The 24,046-nt window shown below is 44.9% G+C and overlaps 1 protein-coding gene across 10 annotated transcripts in view; it reads left to right on the forward strand.

The window, feature by feature from the left end:
- CFAP20DC (CFAP20 domain containing) overlaps nucleotides 1–24,046 on the forward strand; it is a 269,546-nt gene that overhangs the window by 147,277 nt on the left and 98,223 nt on the right. The window lies entirely within an intron of this gene.

The raw sequence follows: 24,046 nt of genomic DNA on the forward strand, positions 1-24,046 counted from the left end.
TTAAGTTTGTGTATATATTTATTATAGGTTCCTGATTCAGACCTGCTTGCCAGACAGCATATATTCGCTGCCTAACAAGCAGGTAAACAGCACCCTGCAAACGCACAACTACCCCGGGCTACCATGTGTCGCACGATATGCTGATATGCAGCTTCCGGCTTGCGCGGGGGGGCAGCGTCTCCATCTTCGCGGAAATCCCCCAGCAGACAGCGGGCGGCGTGCGTGGGGGGCAGCGTCTCCATCCTCGCTGAAATCCCCCAGCAGACAGCGTGCGGCGTGCGCGGGGGGCAGCGTCTCCATCCTCGCTGAAATCCCCCAGCAGACAGCGGGCGGCGTGCGCGGGGGGCAGCGTCTCCATCCTCGCTGAAATCCCCCAGCAGACAGCGGGCGGCGTGTGCGGGGGGCAGCCTCGCCGGGTGGGATGGAATGGTATGCTTTCTGGTACCTCGGCGGCTCAGTACCGCCCTCCAGTGGCCGGCGCCCTAGGCAAATGCCTAGTCCTGCCTAGTGGTGGCGCCGGCCCTGAGGGTATTCAGTCCTGGCTGATATTTTCAATTGTTGGAAATACCGGCCAGGGTCTATTCAATCCTGGCAGTTTTCAGCTGGGACTCGCCGCTTTAGATTCGGCTCTTTGAAAATCAGAATCGGCAATGGTAGAAACTTGACTTGTCGAATTAACGTCTGTGTCCACGTTTTTTTTCTGATTTTCGGATTGTTTCCAAAAGTTGGAAAAAATAGAAGAACATTGAATTGGTTGAATGTGAATTTGATCTATTATAGGCTACTATTGACTTGCAATAGTCATCCAGGTTCACATACTTCCCACAATTCCAAAAGGTTGTTGAAAGAAACACATACCTCCATGAGGGCCTGCAAATCGGGGGGAGTTCCAGTGCTGGGGGCGGGGCTTGATGCCGTCTACATCAGGCCCCCGCCCCCACACGTGATGCCTGCAGACTCCTCTCCGGGTTTCTCCCGGAGAGGAGAATTTAAAAGTAGGCAAGTATGAGGTGCACTCATTATTTACGGACACATTTTAAAAGATCCACAAGTGGATCTAATTACTTCATTGCGATTCTGTGTGGAGACCTGGAAAATGGTGGGGGTCCTTGAGGACCGAGGTTGAGAACCACTGGGCTACCTGGTAAACCTATGCTGCTTATTCTGTTTGGAGATTGTCTAGTCCAGCTATATTCATTCAGAGTAACTGCTCCTATTCAGTGTTTATATTTTAATGTTTTTTTTACCCATTATATTACACATATGTTATTTTAATCTGTCATCGGATATCCATATGAATTTTTTTTTGCATTAACCCTTTGAGTGCCAATGTTGCTGTGAGAGATCCTCAAAATAGCCATTGAAAATGCCAGCGCCGCTCACAGCGACGGTTCTTTTTTGGGTGGAATATTTAACTAGACTTAAATGAAGTGACTCGGCTGGATTTGTATTTATTTATAGTAAAAGACCAGTCGCTGTGAGCGGCGCTGGCATTTCTAGCGGAGACTTTGAGGGTCGCTGACAGCAACGCTGGCACTCAAAGAGTTAATATTGGTCTATGTACAATAAATTGTTACATTTTAAAACAAAACCGTCCCCTCTATTTAGAATGCGTGTATCATTTATTATATAATAGTTATAATCAATAGGCAGCGCTGGTACAATATCTACATTTTACCTTTTGCATGTTGGCATTGACGGACAATCCTCGTACTAGGCGCAGTTAGCAGCGCACCTTTTTCATATCCCCCTTGTGACACAGAGTAATGTATTGGATACACATTTGTATCTGCTATTACATACAGTATGCAGCCCTCAGCACAGTGCCTGATTAACCAATAGGCTGATTAGGCTGCAGCCTAGGGCCATAGGGTCAGGGGCCTCTTGAGTGTCACTGCCGCATTGACTGTTGCTCTGTTGTAGCTGGGTGCAGGGGAGCTGCAGGCCCCTGAGACAGCTCAGGTCCCATAGCAGCTGCACCCCCAGCACCCTTGGTAGTTACGCCACTGGTTACAAGGGGAGCTAAATGTGTATTAGCCTACGTCATTGATTTTCAACCTTTTTACCTTGACGGCACACTAAATAAGATTTTAAAATTACCAAGGCACACCATGAGATCCCCACAGGGCAAAACACATTGGCCCCCACAGGAAAAAAAAACCTATTGGTCCCCACAGGTAACAAAAATAAAATACATTGGCCCTTTTCTTTGAAAAGAAGAGACCAATAAATAACAGTTAAACTGGTGGTGGCTGTAAACTGGTTTGGGCATCTCTAGATCTGGGGGCACACTTGAGAACAGCTCAAGGCACACTAGTGCACCACAGCACAGTGGTTGAAAAAAAACTGGCCGAGGGCACCTGGAGCCTTTTATCAGGCCTGCTTCAGCATACCTTGAGTGTGATGGGGGACATTAGAGCAGATGAGTGTTGCTGAAAGCACAATCATTGATCTGCAGATGTGCTATTAGAAGTACAACATGTATTTCCCCCATCATCTGTCATTCAGAAAAGCTACTTGACATTCTGAAGTCATTTGTTATTTTTGAACAGACGTTGCAATGAAATTTCTCTTATGATGAATCACATCTGCGCTTGGTGCTCTCTAAATCATACTGGCCATTAAATAGGGTCAGAGCACAAATGGCTGGCGCCACGGCATCTACAGCCCACAGCCAAGGGGATAAATGGAGGCTTCCCAAGTGGCTTCCAAAGACAGATGTACAATAAAGGCCCTTATTCAGATCTGATCACAGTACAAATTTGTTCTCAAAATGGGCAAAACCATGTGCACTGCAGGTGGGGCAGATGTAACGTGTGCAGAGAGAGTTAAATTGGGTGGGGTGTGTTGAAACTGAAATCTAAATTGCTGGCTGAAAATAATGCAGCCAGTATTTACCCTGCACAGAAACAAAATAACGCACACAAATCTAACTCTCTTTATACATGTTACATCTGCCCCACCTGCAGTGCACATGGTTTTGCCCATATGTAGAACAAATTTGTACTGCGATCAGATCTGGATAAGGGCCACTGTCTCTGCCTCTGGTTTTAGTGAACTTTACTAACTTTGCATAGACACCTTACATTTGGATAATTGGTATGTAGTCAAAAGGTCAACAATAACAATGTCGACATTCACAATGTTGACACAATATGATGCCGGCATTCAGAAACTCATGTTTATATACTAAATTGGGAGATCTATTGAAGATGAGATGTTGCCCATAGCAACCAATCAGAATCTACTTATTTATTTAGCACCTTATAATAGGTGGAAGCTGATTGGTTGCCCAGAGCAACATCACATCTTCAATAGAACTTCCATCTTAATAAATAAACCCGCCAGTCACACACAATATACAAGTGTCGTGTATCACATTAATCAGCAGAGTCTCCTCATGCATCTTAGTCACATTGTGTTGTGACTAAGATGCATAAAAAAAGATGCCTGACACTAGCTGCCGGTACAGGATCTGTCGGCTCATTTACACCAGGGTCTGCATCTTCCATTTTCCTGTCCCAATGCAGAGCGATCATGTATGCAGAGTATACAAGATTACATAACATGCAAGCACTTTGTTGTAGAGCGAAGCGCTCGCATAATAGCAATGTGTACTTGTTTATTTTCACGGCGGCACTTCCCAGCAGATCACATGAAAATTGTATGCAATATTTGCATACGATTTGCATACAATCAGCCCGAAGTGCGGCAAGCGCAGCGAGCCCCGCTAGGGGGGCGCTGTACGCGTCCTCCCGACCGGTTCATATCCCCACTATCCACGCCGGCGGGGAGTTAATTTTATAAAGTGTGGTGAGCGCAGCGAAATACACATCAAGTAATCAGTGTTCCCTCGCGAGGTTCGCTGCGCTCACCGTGCTTCGGGATTGTTTTCCGTGTCCGCTCGCCACGCTTTGGGGTCGTTTTGCGCGGCCCCACGCGGGGTGCGCTGCGCTCGCCACGCTTCGGGCTTGGTGGCTCGCTGCGCTCGCCACACTTTATGAAATCAACTCCATGCCAACGTGGATAGTGGGGTATGAACAGGTCGTGAGGACGCAAGCCGCGTCCGATCGCCACGCTTCAGGCTGATGTGGATAGTGGGGATGTGCTAAATCGCATTGCGTATCGAATCAAATCGCATCTGATATTTGCATATGATTTGCATACGATTCGATCTGCTGGGAAGTGCCGCCGTGAAATTAAACAAGTACCTAGCAATGTGATTGCAAAACTTTGAAATTGCATTGTGAGCAGGGATGCGACAAGCGGGATGACCTTGCCCTGTGCTGGGCGCCCCCCACGTGTTGGCGCCGAGTGGTGTACTTTTTTAATTATTCGCAATACTACGATTTTGGCTGAATTAGGCCCTTAGTGAACTGGAGCATTGGTCGCTAATCAGCAAATTCACAGATCAGGCCTTAGGTCGACACCTGAAATAGGTCGATATGGCTGAGGTCGTTCGTCAGGGTTGGAAGGTCGACACAAGCATATGTCGACAGTCAAAAGGTCGACGTGAGTTTTAAAAATAATGTCCCGATTAGTCGACATGGACATCGTCAAAGTGTATTGTGTTCCCCCGCATGGCTCACTGCGACCGCCACCGGTATTCTATTCTCCCTCCACGCCCAAGTGGATGGTAGAACATGAAATACCGCCTGTCGGCACATGTCGGCTCAAAAAACGTGAAAAGCTCATGTCAACCTTTTGTCTGTTGACCTTCCCATTGTCGACCTAATGCTTGTGTCGAGCTTCCAACCCTGTTGGCCTTAGCCATGTCGACCTATGGTCTGTTGACCGTCTGTGGTCGACTCAATCCATGACGACCTAAATAGGGTAGACCTAATGACTGTATCCCACAGTGACGTGCGGTGAGGTTAGTGGTTGGTGAGGCACTGGCTTGGTGGAGCCAGTGCCGATGGGCTCTGTGGGGAGCGTTGGGACCGGGTTGCTTCTGTGCTGACAGGTAGGTGCGGGAGCTGCTGCCTGCATAAGCAGCAGAGACTGGCAGAGCAGCTCCTTCCTGTCAATGCAGAAGCAACCCGGACCAGCGCTCGCCACAGACCCCGTCGTCGCTGGCTCCACCAAGCCACCATGGGGTCTGCCCACATAACTTTTTCACTTAAAAAAAACATGTGGCTAAATGTGCTAGCCTCTGAGTTCAGTGGCTGTGCAGGGTGCCGGCTGAACTCTGAGTTTTTTGTAACAGGGCAATCATTTACAATGCATGGTTTTGTCTTGTAGATGTCTGCCTCTTTAAAAGAACCGCTGAGTTCAGCCAGCATCCCGCACAGTCACTGTACTCAGAGGCTAGTACCTTTGGCCTTTATACTTTATTCATTGAAAAACACACAGCATTTTACACAAACACACAGATACACATCTCTGTCACTTTACACAAATGCACCTGTGTCACTTTACACAAATGCACCTGTGTCACTTTACACAAATGCACCTGTGTCACTTTACACAAATGCACCTGTGTCACTTTACACAAATGCACCTGTGTCACTTTACACAAATGCACCTCTGTCACTTTACACAAATGTACCTGTGTCACTTTACACAAATGCACCTGTGTACCTTTACACAAATGCACCTGTGTCACTTTACACAACACACACACCTCTGTCACATTACACAAATGCACCTGTGTCACTTAAAAAAACACAGCCCCCAACCTCCACAAACACCATATACACAGCATTGTTTAGCACAGGCACTGATTACCTGCAGCACCAACACACTGGCAGCAGTGTCCAGAGGGTCCAAGGACAGGCACCCGGAAGTAGAACGCCGTGCAGGAGGCAGAAGGGACACCCCGGGCAGAAATGAGCAGCATAGTGCACGCAGGTACCCAGTGGCCAGGAGACCGTGGGAGACAGCTCCGACGTCGGCGGCAATACAAGTCAGTGGATGAGCCATGCAGTGGCGCCCCGTGCGGTACGGCTCCTCCGATTTTAAAAATGTCTCTGTGATATACGCGGCACCTATAGAAGAGCCACGGTGACAGTCAGGGATGTGCTTTTTGCCTATATAAAAGCACGCCACTGTCACTGAGGCAGCGCCACTGTGCCCAATCACATCTGCCTCAGTGACAGGGGTGTGCTTTCATATAGGCAGAATGCACGTCCCTGTCACAGAGGCACTGCTATAGGTGCCGCCAATACACCTTTTTTAAATGGGCTTTTACAGCCCAGTGCTCAGCCCTGCCCCTTGCCCGCCCCCTGTTTCTGTTCCTGTACTATAGACAGTGGGAGGCACCGCACTTGATGCCTCCTAAATTAATTTAAAAAAAAAAGTAAAATGATTATAATAATACAAAACATATACTTATGACACATGTGTCATAAGTATTTTCTTTGTATTTTTTAATGATAGTAATCATTAATGACAGGGTAGGCACTGCCTCCCCTGCCTACCCTGACTGCACGTCCCTGGTATCCCAGCTATTTAAGGTGAGAAGTACAGGAAAAAAATGAGCAAGTGCTTTGCAAACTGCATAGGGGAAGCGCCAGAATAACAGGTGTATGAGGAAACACCCGGAAGCCTGTGCGGTTTGCAAAGCACTCTGGGAACCTCTGCTCTAGATGCTTTTCTCTGTAAAAGCTGCTAAATAAATTATGCATGAACAGTAACACTGAGACTTCTATACTTAAGTGTCTACATTAATAAAGGGTAAATGTACTTCTGCACGCAAACAGAGGTTTACAGTAATTATTTTATATATAAATACGGCATTAATATAATTCTACCGCTACGCCATGCTGAGGGCTTTCCTGTTACAGTGGCTTTATTGCTAGTGTAATGGATTTTACAATGATAAAGACGTGATTTAGTACGTTTAATCAAAATATATTTATATTGTTATAGGAATAAAAGTAAATGCTAGTTTTTATTAGGTAACGGTGATATGCAAAATACAGGATACCGCCACAGGTGATAAGAAAGTCGGTGGGCTGAGCGGTGTATGGAGATTGCACTAATGGGGCCCATACACGGGACGATTTCAAGGCATTTTCCAAGCAATCTGACTAGATCCTTTAGAAAATGCCCATACATTGGTCCATGTGTAGGGGCCAATAGCGATGGCGTCGCCCAGCGATTAATATCCTGCATGCTGGATAAATCTAGTTAGACCGCCGGTCAGGGCCAGGGTTCTCAGCGGAGAACACTGGTCGTGACAGATCGCCCAGCACACATCACTGTGCAGTGCTTTGTGCTGAGTGATCTACATTGCTCAGGTCGCTCAGCAAAATCCCCCGTGTGTAGGCCCCATTACTGTATACATACTAATAAAAACAGTTGCAGTATATTGACTGGGAAGTATTCAGTTGAACAGCAAATGTTCTTTCTAAGGATTTAGTCATAATATTATTATTAATAGTAATATTAATATACATTTTTGTACAATAATTTATTATACCAAAAAAATTACAATAAGGAACAGTCATAGGAACGACATAAAATAAATATAGATACAGGTTGAGTATCCTTTATCCGAAATGCTCGGGACCACGAGCATTCCGGATAAGGGAATATTCCGGTTTTTGGAATAATTTTTTTTTAGCCATACTTACCTGCCCCTGGTGGGTCCCCGATGGTCCCTCGGTGTCCATGGAGTCCTCCGGCGTCCACGGCAGGCCACCAGCACCGTCTCCGGCGTCTCCAGCGGTCCCAGGAGTGCTTTGCGCAAAGCACTCCTGGGACCGCTGGAGACGCCGGAGAGGATGCTGAAGGCCTGCTATGGACGCCGAAGGACTCGGTAAGTATTAAAAGAGGGTTAGGGGGGGGGGGGGATTTGAATTATTCCAAAAAACCACGGTTTTTGGAATAATTCGGATACGGGATACCCGACCTGTAATAATATATGGTGAATTCCTTCCGTTAGGTTCCTTTTTTTTGTGTATATGAAGTCCATTAACCCCTTCCCGACACAGCCTGTTTTTGCCTTCCTGACAGAGGCCTTTTTTTCAAATCTGACAGGTATCACTTAAGTGGGGATAACTTTTTTTTGCTTTTACTTATCCCAGTGATTTTGAGATTGTTTTCCCGTGACACATTGTACTTTAAATTAGTGGTAAATTTTGGTCGATACAGTTTTTTTTTTTTTTGTGAAAAATACCAAAATGTCGTAAAAAAATGGAACATTTTGCTATTTGCAAAATGTAAAATTTTCTGCTTGTGAGACAAATAATCATACCACTCAAAATAGTTAATAACTAACATAAACCATATCTAAACTTTATTATAACATCATTATTTCAACCTCCTTTAATTTTTTTGGACACTAGGGGGCAGCAGAGTCTAAATTTTACACATCACACAGTTTAACGCTGCTTTTGGCTGTTCACGTTTGAACAGCCAATCGCAGCGATCGCCCATGACGGGGGGCATCGCTGCCCCCCCTGGGCAATGAGGGAGGATGTCTGCTGTCAGGGACAGCAGACATCGTCCCTCTGTCACCGCGTCTGTAGACGCGGTGACAATTCAAAGGCATGACGTACATTTATGCCATGTGTCGGGAAGTACATCCCGACCATGACGTAAATGTACGTCAAATGTCGGGAAGGGGTTAAACATGAAAGAAAAAGTAATAAAGAAACGTGTGGTATTGCCATGTTTTAGTGGAGTTACAGAGGTTATCATACGGTAGTAATTAATGAATCATGCAATATTAGGTAATGCTGCATATCATAGTTACCTACCCTCCTGCATTCTGCAGGAGATTCCCTGAAATAGCAGCAATCTCCCTCTCCCCCTCATTAGTCTAGCAATCTCCCTCATGTCTCCTAGCCCACATTACACTGTTACATTTTTGGAGGAAAAAGGAATGAGAGATAGATACATTTACATTGAATCAGCACCATTTTCCAGCACTTTAGCAAGTATAGTATCTCTTACTAACTGCTTTGGGCTCATCTACATTTGGATATAAGTAATTTTAAAAGATTCCTCTCCGATGTAGCAGTACACACATACGCTTCTAGGTGCAACCTGCACAATCTTTTTTCACAATCTCTCCATATATGGATCTAGACACGCCCTTTAGGAGGAGCATGACACGCCCCCTCAATAGGGCACCATGCAAAATTCTACTACCAACTATAATCTCCATGAATCCAATTTTGTAAAAGTAGGCAAGTATGCTGTATATCCTGCTCTTTGGTAGCCTGACCAAAGTATACATAACTAGGGCTTATCCCGTTAAGCAACCAGCTTTCCTAGGGCCTGGTTCAGACCTGTTCGTTAGGCCGTGAATTTCTTGCATCAGCCCCCGGGCCTCTCCATTCCATCCCCTGGGCATTTGAACCCCTCGCCAAAGTCAATTTCCACAGGGGTATGCACATGCACAAATTCTCCCAGGCGCACGTGCGGATCCAAACAATCAGAAATGGGGCATCGGCTAATTGAGCCTGAATTGGACCCTTAGGATTCTGGTTGTGAGTGAACCAGAATCAGGCAGTCCTCCTCTCTTTCAGATCTCGTTCACAACTATGTGCTGTTAGAGGGTTTTTCATACATTAATGCCTTAAACTGCTTTTAATATTCTATAAGATTAATAGTCTCTTATGTGTTCATTTATTACCACTACCTCATTCTAGAATTCTAATGCCGTGTTTAATATTTTACAATGTATGATCAAATTGTTATGCATTAAGCATGGTTCCATGGCAATCGTTTGTACTGGAAGAAATCTGTAGTACTCAGGGAATATGTTGGAATTACACCGAGCCGAGCACAGCCGTGTTTTGCAGAGGGCTTTTCTCTGCTTAGTGCTATTCACAGACTGGATTAGCTTGGAGAAGTTCTTGACTACTCCAGCGGAACCACCGCTCCGTAGCGGATCATATCTCCATATTTTAGTATAGTGGGTGCAGTTCATGAAAGGATGGAACGTTTGCCATCTCAGGATAGCATACTCTGCGTACGGAAGTGGTAATCGGTCTTCTGCCAGGCATCTTTCTGGTTCCGCCCACTTGATATCCCAGCAGCCGCTGCAGCCTCCCCTGATATCTGCCGCAGACGCATGTGTAGGAGGGACCTGCCTTTGCCTCCAAAATTCTCCTACTAGACCAGTGGTCAGGAAACAGGGGTAAATTACCCCAAGTGGGGTAAAAATGAAATTCCTGGGGGTAATGGACATTCGCGCTTCCGAGACACAGCCGGGCATGCATATGAATCTATATGCATGCCCGGCTGTGTCTCGGCAGCGAGACCGTCCATTACCCCCAGGAATTTCATTTCATTGCATATAGAATCTATATATAGATTCTATATGCATGCCCGGTTTGTGTGTGTTACAGTACTGTAGTGTACAAGGACCTGACGCAGTGCAGTGCGTCAGGCCCTTGTGTATAACACCCTTTCCTGCGTGATGCTCTGGGCCCTGCCTCCAAGTCCTCCCACTTCTTCAGTAGAGTCGACTAGCTGCCGCACCATTTCGGCAGCGCTCCGTCTGTACTGCCGCTGCAGCACCGTGTTTCTTTGCCTGGTTATAGGCTCCTGTCAGGGTACTGTATACCAATCTCCAGTCTAGGGAAAAAATTTGCACAGACTGTCACTATATCATCTTGACATACTGATACTAATATTTGCCTGGAGGTCACATTATCAATGGCTATACCTAGGGTTGCCATCTCATCCCTTTAAAACTGGAGACATATTCATTACACAGGTTCTGTGGCTGGCTCACTTCAAGACTCAATTTCATCAGACTTTATTCCAACTGTATTTTTTTAATCAGCCACAGAACCTGTGTTATTAATATGTCTCCAGTTTTAAAGGGATGAGGTGGCAACCCTAGCTATACCACACACAGCCTGGCAGCCATTGATGATGATGAGGATTATTACCATGTATGGCTGTGTATGGTGCAAATGTTGTACCCCACACACACACACACACACACACACACAGCCATACATGGTAATCATCATCAATGGCTCCCAGGCTGTTTACTGTACCAGCAGGATATATCATCAATTTCTGGGGGTACAGTGTGTATTACAATTATATGATTTCCTTCCTTTCAAATCAAGGGGGTAACGTCAGCGTATCTAAATATGTTTTGGGATAAAAGGGTAAAAAAGTTCCCTGACCCCTGCACTAGACCTTAGGCGAGGGCTGTTTGGCAGCACTGAAGCCACAGTACAGTATGAGAACAATCTGTACTTCCTTTATAAACCGGCACTTTCTTCTGAATTGCTAAGCAACATGATTGGGATTAGCCTTGAATGCAAGGCCGTACGTATTAGCATATGTGTTGTAGGCTCTCTTCCAGTATTTCTTAACTTCAGCTTTCTTTTAAAGACTATCAGTTTATATCAAGCTTTGAAAATGTACATAATATTAGTTTTAATTAACATTTATTTCTTTGTCTAAACATAATAATTTACCTCAGTGACTGTTCCCCCCCCCCCCCCTTTTATATCAATTCCACACACTTAATGGATCCAAATAAATGATTCAGTAAAACGCTATTCTTGGTCTCCAGACGGCAGACTATCATTTGATTTAGACTTGAATAAAATGATTCTCATATTTAAAAAGAATATTTCCCCAGATAAAGCCTCAGAGACGTTGAGTTTTCATTTGGTGAAATTGCCTGTGTGGGACTTCAGTTATCGTCTATCTTTTTATCCCTCTCGCTCTGCCATGTACACTATTTCTTCCTTACATTCTGCTCTATGAGAGATTTCAGATAAGGAATTTATTTTATTTTAATTCAAAGCAAATTCTTCTCTATGACAGAGACTTTCATGTTTGCATATATGGAGTGTAATTGTACAAGGTAGGCCACCATTCAGAAGAGAATTGAAGCCAGCTCATAGCCTGGCCATGACTGAAGATAATGTTCCTGACCAATGAATGTATGCTCCAAAGAAACATACTCGGAAAATAGTGTATTTGTCCCAGCTAGACATGTATGACTGGTTAGCTAGAGGTGTGGGCTCATACGTATAGGGCGGGATGTAATGGAGCCTGAGATTGGCGGACGTACGGGATGCCAGCCAACATCGGACGTTTTTTAAAGGGACAATAATTTTCAAAGTCTGGTTTGCCTTCTCAATGATTGCCCTTTAAAAAAAAAGAGAGCGAGCCCCTTGTACCTCACTTCAAGCACATTCTGCTGGGGTTCACTGCATAGGTCACCATCTGAGGCATACTTGCCTACCCTCCCGGAATGGCCGGGAGGGTCCCGCAAATCGGGTCCGCCTCCCGCCCCCCCGGGAAGGTGGGCAAGTCTCCCGCATTGTGGCCACAGCCCCTGCTCCCCCCTTCCCCACGGTATAAATTTCCGAATTTTGCGGGGAGGGGCTAAATTACGCGAATCTCGTCATTTAGCTCCTCCCCCATCCACAGACACGCAAATTAATGTGGCTGCCGTTCATGGGGGCAGGGCTTAGTGACATCAGCCTCGCCCCACCCCCAAAACGGAGCCTCATCCAGCCCCGGAGAGGAGTTTTCAAAAGTAATCAGGTATGATCTGAGGTAACCATCTGGGGTCACCTATATAGGGTGATCTACAGTATGCAGGAGCATTGGGTAAAAATACTTAGGGGGGGGGGGACTGGGATAATAGCGCTATCTGCAGATTTTTTCTTGATGCCTCACCACCATCCCGCACATCCCTTCACATTTCCCCAACTCCTCCACTCCTCAGACAGAGCAGATTTGGGAGCCTGCTCCTATTATCAGCGTTGTCATCTTAAAAATGCCACAAGATGATCATTGTAAAAAATAAATAGTTTAAAATAAACCAAAACAAATGCTCACCTGCAACCCCCAGGTGTCCGGTGATTGGGGCATTCTCTCCTCTAGTCAGCTGGTCTTCTGCTCTGTGACCCCAGTAAGGTGTGCTGTAAAGCGGTGTCTCACTTTATAGCAAATGAGATGCTAGTTTACAGCACAGCTGACCGGGGTCACTGACCAGAAGGTGAATTTACTAAGATGGGAGTTCTCTTAAAGATGAGGTGTTGCCCATAACAACCAATCAGATTCCACTTATTATTTATTTAGCACCTTCTAGAAGATAATAGAATATGATTGGTTGCTATGGGCAACATCCCATCTTCAGTAGAACACCAATCTTAGTCAATTTACCCCAAGGAGTCTGGCATTGGGTCAACCACTGAAGGTGGACATGGCTTAGGTCAACACATGACATAGGTCGACATGCCTAAGGTCGACATTGATGGAAGGTTGACACAAGCATTAGGTCGACAGTTAAAAGGTCAACATGGGTTTGCCACCTTTTTTTTTGAGCCGTCATGTACCAACAGGTGATATTTCATGGTGGGAGAATAGAATAGTGGCCGAAGTATGGTGAGCGCAGCTTTCCATGCGAGAGGACACGGTGCACCGATACGGTGTCCATGTCGACCATGTTGACATTTGGGCCAAAAATGGCCTGATGCTTGTGTCGGCCTTCCATCCATGTTGACCTTAGGCATACTGACCTAGATAAAATGATCATAACACAACACAAGCATTGCTACATCTGTCCAATGGAATCCTCTTACTTTCACTGCCCATTTGCCGGGTGGAACCCACCCGGCAAATGGGTTGTTTGTGTTATTACCTTCAGGCAGACGTTTTAGTTGTATGAGGAGCAGGACCAGCAGGATGAGGAATAGTTTTTTTCCCCAGGGCTATTCTAGAACTAAATGTTAATTTGGGTCATGGAGGAGGGGTGATTGGAACTTTACTGGATCATATGGATCATTCAGATTTTATTGTATGTTTGTATTTGGATGAACGCTAAAACTGAATTTTGGGTACATGTGTAGTTTCACGGTGCCCGATATATCGGATGTGATATCGGACGATATTTTGAATGCGATATCAGACGATATATCGATGCGATCCGAATCTATTTTTGACCTGTTCATGACCCCACTATCCACTACGCATGGAGTTGATTTTATATAGCGTGGCGAGTGCAGCAAGCCACCGAGCCCGAAGCATGGCGAGGGGACGCGGATTACTGCGCTCGCCACACTATATACAATCAACTTCATGCGTAGTAGATAGTGGGGTTATGAACAGGTCAAAAATCGCTTCAGATCGCATCGATATATCGTCCGATATCACATCCGATATATCGTCCGATATCGCATCCAATATATCGGGCGCTGTGAAACTACACAAGTACTGAATATTGTCGCCCTAACTTAGGGTGAGGACAATAAAGCTGAATCTAAATCTAAAATCTTCTAAATCTTAGACCTATTGATGCCTGATGCCATTTAATTCCTTTTAAACAATACAAAGAATTTGATTGCATAGAAATCCCTGGAGGCCTGTCCTCACATAATCCATACATCTCGCCTGAAAGGTTGCTGTATTTGTGGAATGGGTTGAGAACCGATCCGAAGGATGTAATTACTAATTGCAAATTACCCAGGATTTAGGTTACATTTCTTAATTTCCTACTTATAGAACACACGTGGCACATTAGCATAAATGGATTGCTTACTGGATGCGTATATGATCAGGGTGAGAACCTTCTGGCCTCCTCACACATTGGTTTCAGATACCTGCTGAACGAAATAGACAAAGCGTGGCTTTACTCCAGAAGCTGGATGATAAAAACATCAAAGTTAAAACTTCAGAAAGAAAACATATACTAAGACTAACCTAATTATCTATAAGGCGCCTATTGAATTATAATAATTGGCATTTAACCTTAAATTAACCCTAGAAATAAATCACACGGACACATCTTAACACTAAAAATAAAGACACGGACAACAACTGCATAAGTTAAAAGGTCATGGATATTTATTAAATGGTATGAGCCTATTTGCAAAGGGATGGCTATGAAAGCGCTTAGAGACCAGCTCCGGTCAAAGGTTGTTAATAATGGCGGCGACTATTATGCCCCAACTTATAACATGGGTGATGAACGCCCTATCTATCTAAAGGTATAGCTTGCGTTGTGACGATCTCACTGCCATCAATGGCATGGCAAGGACACTTCAAGAATGTCTCCCTACAAAGGCAGGACTCACCAGCCGTCCTGGCAAAGGGGGGCAATACCGTACAGCGATTAACATGACCGCTGGTCGAGAGCGCCTTCCCGACGATTTTAATTAAAGATTTCGAAAAGCCAACTTAGGTGACAGCCAACAGGCCAGGTAGCAGTTGAGAGAGCAACAGAAAGGGAGGGTGGGGTTCCAGGACTTTCCAGGAAAGAGGAAGTAGCATCATCTGACTCCTCCTAATATACCCCTGTAAATGCTACCGCTCTTAGCTACCTAATTTGCTAATCCACCTATCAAACAAATACCTAAGTCTCTTGGGTAATCTATCTATCACAAAACTTTATTAACCAATCACTAAATTCACAGGCTCTTGAATGCACTCATGCCTATGCAGCCTTGCTTAATCCAATGACTATTTCTTATTTAAATGACCATTAAAACTAGAGATGTGCGGGCTCAGATTTCCCAGACCCGAGCATGCAGAAACGATAGCAATCCGAGCCCAGATCCGAGCAGCGCTTGGAGCTTTCCGCCTGACTCGGATCCGGGCGAGTGGGAAAAACGGCATTGCCCAGCATTGGATTCTCGCAAGATCACAGAATCCCTTAAGTTGTGCCTCCCCGTGCCACCATCTTCACTCCAGTCTAGGAGCAGGGTGGGAAAGGGTGTGCTGCTACTGTGTACTGTCTCTGCTGGGTCCTCTTCTCAGTCAGGACAGGAGTCGGACGTGTGTGCTGCTGTATATAGTACTAGTACTGTCTCTCCTCTCTGGCTCTGCTCAGGGTGATCCATCAAACCATAGCAACGACGACTGTGTTCTCTGCTGTGTACTGTCTCTCCTCCTCTCTGCTGGCCTCTGCTGTGTAGTCCACTGGTGCTGCTAGTGCCTGCACTGCCTAGTGGCAGCCAGCACCTACCTACCTACCTACCTACTGTGTATTATTCCAGTCCACTGGTGCCAGTGCCTACCTATAATTATACCTACTTCTGTAATAAATTCCAGTACCAGTACCACTACATAGTATACAGTAGCAAGGCAAGCCCGGAGCGTGGCGAGCGCAGCGTGCCCCGTGAGGGGACACGGAATACCTCTAAAAGTTATCCGCGTACCCTCGAGGGGCTCACTGCGCTCGCCGCGCTTCGGGCTCGGTGGCTCGCTGCGCTCGCCACACTATATGAAATCAGCTCCATGCCGACGTGGATAGTGGGGATATAAAAACGTCGGAGGACGCATTCCACCACCCCTCGCGGGGCTCGCTGTGCACGTTATGCTTCGGGGTGGCGTGGATAGTGGTGGGGGGGGGGGGGGGTGCGTAAAACATCATTGTATGTCATACAATGATATTATTGTATAGCTAATGTAATGGCATCGCACACCCTATAAAATCACATGCGGGAGATGCGATGGGATGCGATCCCCTGGGGCACAAAGAGCAGTGAATAAATTACATGAAAAAATCGCATCGCATCGCACGGCACTTAAATGGTCCATGCGATGCGATTTCCCTACGTTAGCATACGTAGAAATTCTGTATGTACAAAAAAAAAAAAAATCTGAACCCAAAACTTTGAGGGGGTGTTTTGGCAAAACCCAGTAGAAAGTATTACCACCGAAAAATCGGTGGTGGATTTAGGCGCTAATATCCCTTTTAAAAATAAATAGAAAATTCTATAATAATATTGGATTGGTATAATATATAAGCAGCAATCTTCAAAAATGTTGCACTAGTGTCAGTGCAAAAATATGTAAAGTCCAGAGCCAGAACAGCGTCCTGGACTCAGAACTCGTACAACAAGATACAAATTACCCAGGGGGAAATGTGAAGGTTGCGTTAATTTGTAAAAAATATATATCTCAATTTCCAATACACCATGGAGGGGATCACATGTGTAGCAAAAGGATGGAGACTGCTTCCAAGAAATGAATCAAATACATTTTAATTAATACTAAATAGCATACAAAATCCCAAAAAAAAAAAAAATTGCTACTATATAAGGTGGCCACCTATAAAATAAAATGTGTATATTAATAGCACATAATCTGATATTTGTTATCATGTGCACATTTTTAAGAACAAAGATAAACGGGCTAAAATAGCTCTGGATTCAAAAAACAATAAATAGCTTTGAATTTGTATATATAGCCAGAAACTTGCATATGTAAACAATTTATCGACTGGATATCGGTATTAATGTTGGGTCACAGTATAAGGACTTTCTGTGTAATGACGGTTAATCCTTTATGATTATGTCCTTGGAGGAAACCCAAGTCAAGTCACGGTATGCACATATATCACCTGTGCTGCCATGCGATGGAGTCCTGTGCGGTGTTTGGAAATGGACACTCCATTGTCCATGTCCGCCGAACGCACACACACCGCCACCTGAATCCTCACACTACGCTGCAAGTGGATGTGTAAGCATACACATCCACTCGCATGCGGCCACACAGAGGAAATATAATTTGACGGTTACATACCGTCGAATGATTTTTAGTGTGTTCGGTATGAAAAGTAAATCTAGACTCTTTCCTCCGTATTCAGGGCGGGCGCTGACATCATGTGACGCCCACCTCAAGCAGGCATGGGCACGCCCATGAAACTCTGGTGGACCCCAGCAACCTGGCTGCCAATCATTTAAAACTCAACGAAAGTGTTCGCTCCAGGGGTGTGCACACACGCATGAGCGACTATACGCAGACCCTCACTGGGGACGGGGCTGAATACGGACCTGTGCACACGACTCCCTGGGGCTGCAGCTCATGTAAGAGCAACAGAATTTGCTGCACTATATAAGAAACTGTTACTGTTGCTAATAATAATCCTGTACTTCTCACTATAGTAAATTTCTATCGGAACTGCTATCTTGTCGGAAAAATGTCGGTTTTAAAGCCAAATCCACCTGCTTTTATCGGAAACGCGACCAAATCCATCAGGTTTTGGCCCCATTCCGGTAAGGAGGATGGTGCCGGGTTAGCATCAGCAGCTTACCCGCTGCCATCCTCCTTTCTGCCTCCTGCCGGGTCCCGTATAGCTCATCTGTCCTTCGTAGCTCACCTGTCCTGCTGCTGGGCCGGGTGAAAGCAGCTCACCCGGCCCCATCCTGCCTCCCACCGCCTCCATCGCCCACCTGGTCCTGTTGCCGGACAAGTGACCAGCAGCAGCCAAATCCAAAAAGTCAGATCCATTCTGATAGAAGAATGTCAGAATGGATCTGATTTAAAATGAATATACCCCTATGTCTTGGGATCTTTAGTATCAATATATACTGTATATAAAAGCTAATTTCTGCTTTAAACAAGGACCTAAAATGTATCTATGTTGAGATACAGTATCTAACATAAAAATATACAGGAAGTTTTCTCTTTAACCCTTTGAGTGCCACGTGTCAAAATAGGTGTAAGAATTGACAAGCAAACATTTTTATTCCTCATCATGACCTGTAATGTTTACATTATATAGGAAATATAAACTTTTTTTATTTGAATTTATATAACAAATGTGAGGGACGCTGGCATTTTTAGTGGATACTGTATTTTGAACATCTCTTACAGAGAGGAAAATATGAACTACTGTATGTGGGGTCCTGAGGACCAAGTTTGAGAACCACTGCTCTAGAAGCTAAGGGGAGGGGAGCTTGCTTCCAGATGACGGGGTTGACGTTCTGCCACTGTGTACAAAAGCCCTGCGTTCTGTACCTACTGACTGTACTTAATTGGTTGACTGATTAGTTGATTGGGGTTTATTTTGTGCATACTGTAGAATTTGTTTGCATACAGAAGCAATGTGTTGCTGGTATTGTCATATGCCCATTTCATGTTTTATACTTTATATTCTAAGCCTTTGCGTTTGCATAGTTCTGCTAGTCTGCAAGAAAGCGACTGGAGGTCTCTCATCACATGTCTGGGACTCCGCGGGATGCCATTTCAAAGTCACGTTGATTAATAGATCAGTGATGGCAAGATTATACCAACCATTACAAATTGAGTAGTTTAGGGCAGTATTAAAATAACACCAGCAGGCAAGCATAATGTTGGCAGACTGTAAGAGATCTATATTCCATTTAAAAACACTTACCTAAATAGTACAATGACAAGCTGGGAGTTCTATAAATCACTTTCCCTTGTTCTATAGGAACTTGCTTGCATGGCAAATTGCCAGCCATCCCTACATCATAATTTGCTTTGAATAGCTGGGAAAGTTTGTTCCTCTCTAGCCCTGCCAGGAAACCGTGGTGTATTCTTGTTTTCTATATTAATTTGTCATTTATAGTTTAAAATCACATAGATCAAAGTGATTTGATTTCCGTAACAATGGGAGATAAACACACTCAACTTTATTGTAGCAAACGTTTGATTTTTCAAAACACTTACCTAGAGATATGAGTCAGCGGCGCTTTTACAGAGGAGGAGGGGGGTGCAGACTCATGGCGCAGACTATAGCAGTGGTAAATGCAGGATTTTTAGAGGGGGGTTTACAAATGTAATCCAAAATCTCCCACTCTGCAGCATATGGGAGTAAGTACAGGAGTCTGGGGAGCGGTAACAGCCCTGAAAAGTCCTTTTTTACACTGGATACTGTATGGAATACCATTAAGATAAGTGGTCAGGAAAAGGTTAAACATATAATAAATAAATACACAAACATAATAGAACCAGTGCTGCACAATCTCACAATCTCCCACTTTGTGGATAGGCTCCTGTCTCTTCCTCTTGGCAGCTGCTCTCTGGTCCAGTGCGATGTTTGATGGCTCAGATCCTCACATACATAAATGTGGTAGAAGAAGCTGGTACATTGGGCATGTGCAGCAGCTCTGCTCTGTCCCCTGGGATGACCTCATCTAGAGTACTGTTTTCAGTTCAGCAGAAAGTGAGAGATTTGGTAAGAAATCTCCAGTTTTTTTAAAGCGGCAATCAGTCTGTTCGTTCTTTTGTGTCTATATGTTAGATGTTTGCTGGGTCAGTAATGTGTTTCTTTCTGTGGTGGCAAATGCATTTTTTTTTTGGGGGGGGGGGGGGCAATGTATTTTATTTTTCTGTGTCGGGCTCTTTGTTTTTTTTTTTTATTCTATAGGAACCAAGGAAAAATGTTCAATTATATGTTTTCAGAATGAAAGGGAAATCATAACAAACATCAAAATATCTGAAATTTTTGGGCCCAAAATGCCATGCCCCGCAGTTTTTAAAAAAATAATAATTTTAAACCCTGATCATGTATGTACAGGGACAAGTGCAAGCATTAATAGCAGCAATTTATACTGTCACATGAGAACACATCCTCCATGGGAACCCATGCAGATGAAGCGGTGGCAGATAGTCAGCAGCAATGAGTTAGTCCATTGAATCACACTTGCCTACATTTTTTCTCTCCACTCCGGCAGATGCCCAGAGCGGAGAACAGATACTATGAGTCAGGGGGGCGGGAGTAGGCTAATGGCGCCAAGTCCCGTCCCAATGACGGTTTAGGAGAGGGGCTAAAATGACACAAAATGATGCATTTTAGCCCTGCCCCCTCATCGTGGACCCGTAAAATTTGGACTTTAATGCTGCGGGGAAGTGGGGTGTGGGGGCGATGCGGGAGACTTGACCAGCTTTCCAGGAGGCCCGGAGGGGGACCCGACTTGCGGGAGCCTCCCAGTCATTCCGGGAGGGTAGGCAAATATGCATTGAATGCTTCCCCTTCCCCAAATCTTCTCACAGGTTGGGTTTGTTACCCAGGATGCTTTCAGCGTCCCGGCGGTCATTATACAGGCATTCACTATACCGAAGCAGATATCCCAACTACCACAGGAAGAAAGGTACCGGAATCCCAACATCGAATGTGGAAATATAGGATATGGCCGCCTACTGGCGCTATTGCTGCCTCAAAGTCTGTACTAACCACAGTTATCACCCAATAACAATTTTACACTACCAAACAACAAACACAGATTGGGGTTCCGGACTTTTAAGGCGCAGAGGATTGTGATGGTATATCAAGCATCGGTACCCTAGTAGATCTTATCGACACCTTGGATATTTCTCTTTCAATATACTCCCGGCAATATAGGGAAAAAACCAACAGGAGAACCGATGGTTACATAACATTCAGCATGTATAAGGTGGTATCCAAATAATTAAAAAACAGAAGAGGTATGGACGGGCGTACCCCACTCACAGTATCTATGGCGGGGTATAAGCACGTAGCATTTTCTTTTCTTGTACTGACCCTTAGGGTTTCAGATAAACCTCTTTGGCTCCAAATAGGTGTACATAAAAATAAAATATAAACAACAAATGTGTAGATTTGCTTTGCAAAATTAAGACATTACTTCCCTTAAAGGGGAGGAAGATGAATTTCCTTTATGTGAGCTTACCTCACTCACCCTGAGATAGGTGGAGTGAGTGAGGTACGCTCCGTCCGTTTCTTTTAAATGTGACATTTAAAAGAAACCTTTATAGGTGTACCTCCACCTATCACAGGGTGAGTGAGGTACGCTCACATAAAGGAAATTCATCTTCCTCCTCTTTAAGGGAAGTAATGTCTTAATTTTGCAAAGCAAATCTACACATTTGTTGTTTATATTTTATTTTTATGTACACCTATTTGGAGCCAAAGAGGTTTATCTGAAACCCTGAGGGTCAGTACAAGAAAAGAAAATGCTACGTGCTTATACCCCGCCATAGATACTGTGAGTGGGGTACGCCCGTCCATACCTCTTCTGTTTTTTAATTATTTGGATACCACCTTATACATGCTGAATGTTATGTAACCATCGGTTCTCCTGTTGGTTTTTTCCCTATATTGCCGGGAGTATATTGAAAGAGAAATATCCAAGGTGTCGATAAGATCTACTAGGGTACCGACGCTTGATATACCATCACAATCCTCTGCGCCTTAAAAGTCCGGAACCCCAATCTGTGTTTGTTGTTTGGAATCCCAACATCAATTATAATGTCGGGGTACTTGTTTCCTAGCATGGCGCCCACTAAGCGAATTGCTTAGTGGGCTATTCTGCGTAGGAGAATCGCATCGCACCTCCCACAAAATCGAATGCAATCGCATGCGATTTTATAGGGTGTGCGATGCCATTACATTAGCTATACAATAATATGATTGTATGACATACCAAGAGGCTTTAGGCACCCCCCCCCCACTATCCACGCCACCCCGGAGCGTGGCGAGCGGTGGCGAAACGCGTCCTATGACGTTTTCATACCCCCACTATCCACGTCGTCGTGAAGTTGACATTATATAGTGTGGCGAGCTCCGCAAGGGGACGCGTAATACATTTAAAGTTTCCGTGTCCCCTCGTGGGGCTCGGTGCACTCTCCACGCTTCAGGCTCGCCACACTATATAAAATAAACTCCACGCCGACGTAGTTAGTGAGGTATGAGAATGTCGGAGGACGTGTTCCACCGGGGCTTGCAACGCTCGCCATGCTCCGGGGTGGCGTGGATAGTGGGGGGGGGGGGGGTGACTAAAACCTCTTGGTATGTCATACAATGATATAATTGTATAGCTCATGTAATGGCATCGCACACACTATAAAATCGCATGCGATTTTGCAGGGAGGTACGGTGCGATGCGATCCCCTGGGGCATGCAGAGCAGTGAATAAATTGCATTACAAAATCACATTGCATTGCACGACACTAAATTCCCGATGCGATGCGTTGCGATTTCACTACGTTAGCGAACGTAGGAAATGTGGGAGCTGCGCTAGGAAACAAGTACCAATGTCGGCACTGGAATCCGACTGCCGGGATGCCGAATGGACGTATGCTGGACGGGGTAGGCTCAGGTATAGGAAGGGGAGTTTAGGTTTAGGCTGCAGGGTACTTACCTGACTCCTGTTAAGATACCTCCTTCGGGATGCCAGCATTTTAATTATAAACGTCGGCATCCCAACCGCCGGTGATCCGTATGTAACCCTCTTCCCCAGCCATTGAAATCACCATACCTATATTAATATAAAGCTTGTTTTGTCATGCCTATGAATATGAAATCTTTGTCCTTGTAATGATAAATTGTATATTAGGTATCTCATCAATAATTGTAGCAAAAATAGATACATCTTTTACATAAAAAACCCGTTTACATGCCTACATCACCATAACGTATTATGTGCCGTTTATGAGTGTTTATATGTAGGCAACGTAGCAGCAGAAAATGAACAGAAATGAAGCTTAGTGTGTCTATATCTATTCTAGTATACACTGGAAATGTTTTACATCTCGTCTGAGAGGGTGGTCTTGTTAGTTCATTAGAATAATCTCTTTAAAATGAGCTCTCAGCATGGGCGATCGGTTCACATCCAGCACAAATGTCCGTATGCCCATATGCATGGCCTCCTTACAAACACATTTCAGGGAAGGCTCTGGGGAAATCAGCCATCCACAACATACATATGCAAGATACACTTCATCTGGCAAACACTATTGATGTTTCTGGAACAACTTTCTGCCTGAATATTTAGCACAAAATGTATTTGTTCTCCTAAGGCTCGCTGCTATTGGAGATATTAGGTTTCCAGGTTTAATGAACCAAATCTTGTCATATTTTGTGCATAAAATAGGATTAAAATCTATGAATTAATCCAATATAGTTTTCAGGTGCCAATCACAGCTGCTTGGGGGTGATTCATGTTCGTGACCCACTCACCGGCGAATCCCCTCGGTAACACATGCCCTCGCGTGCGTCGGCTAGCAGGAGAAATGATTTCCCCTGCCTTCGGAAACAAAAGTCAGTCTCAAAAGGCATCGGAACACCTACGTTCCCATGGGAACACCCAACGTTTTCATGGGGGCGCTGGGCGTTCCCATGGCCAAGCGCCGTGTCCGCCCCCAGGCGTGTGTAACTAGCCGGAGCCATTCGGTCCTGGGGTTTGCAGAAATGCACATGCAAAACCCCGCCACCATCGGAAAGGGGTTGAATTCGACCCCTCCCTTTATGAATTAGGTCCTTAGTTTGCTTTGTGGAGCTATGAAGCTGCAGGTGACAGGGGATTGGAGAACAGCCTGGTGGTATACAATATTAGGCATCGCATTGTGGCCAGTTTAGGGACTGTCAGGAGAAAGG

This window comes from Crinia signifera, chromosome 8, assembly GCF_055691185.1.
Source record: "Crinia signifera chromosome 8, ASM5569118v1, whole genome shotgun sequence".
In the NCBI taxonomy this organism is placed as follows: domain Eukaryota; kingdom Metazoa; phylum Chordata; class Amphibia; order Anura; family Myobatrachidae; genus Crinia; species Crinia signifera.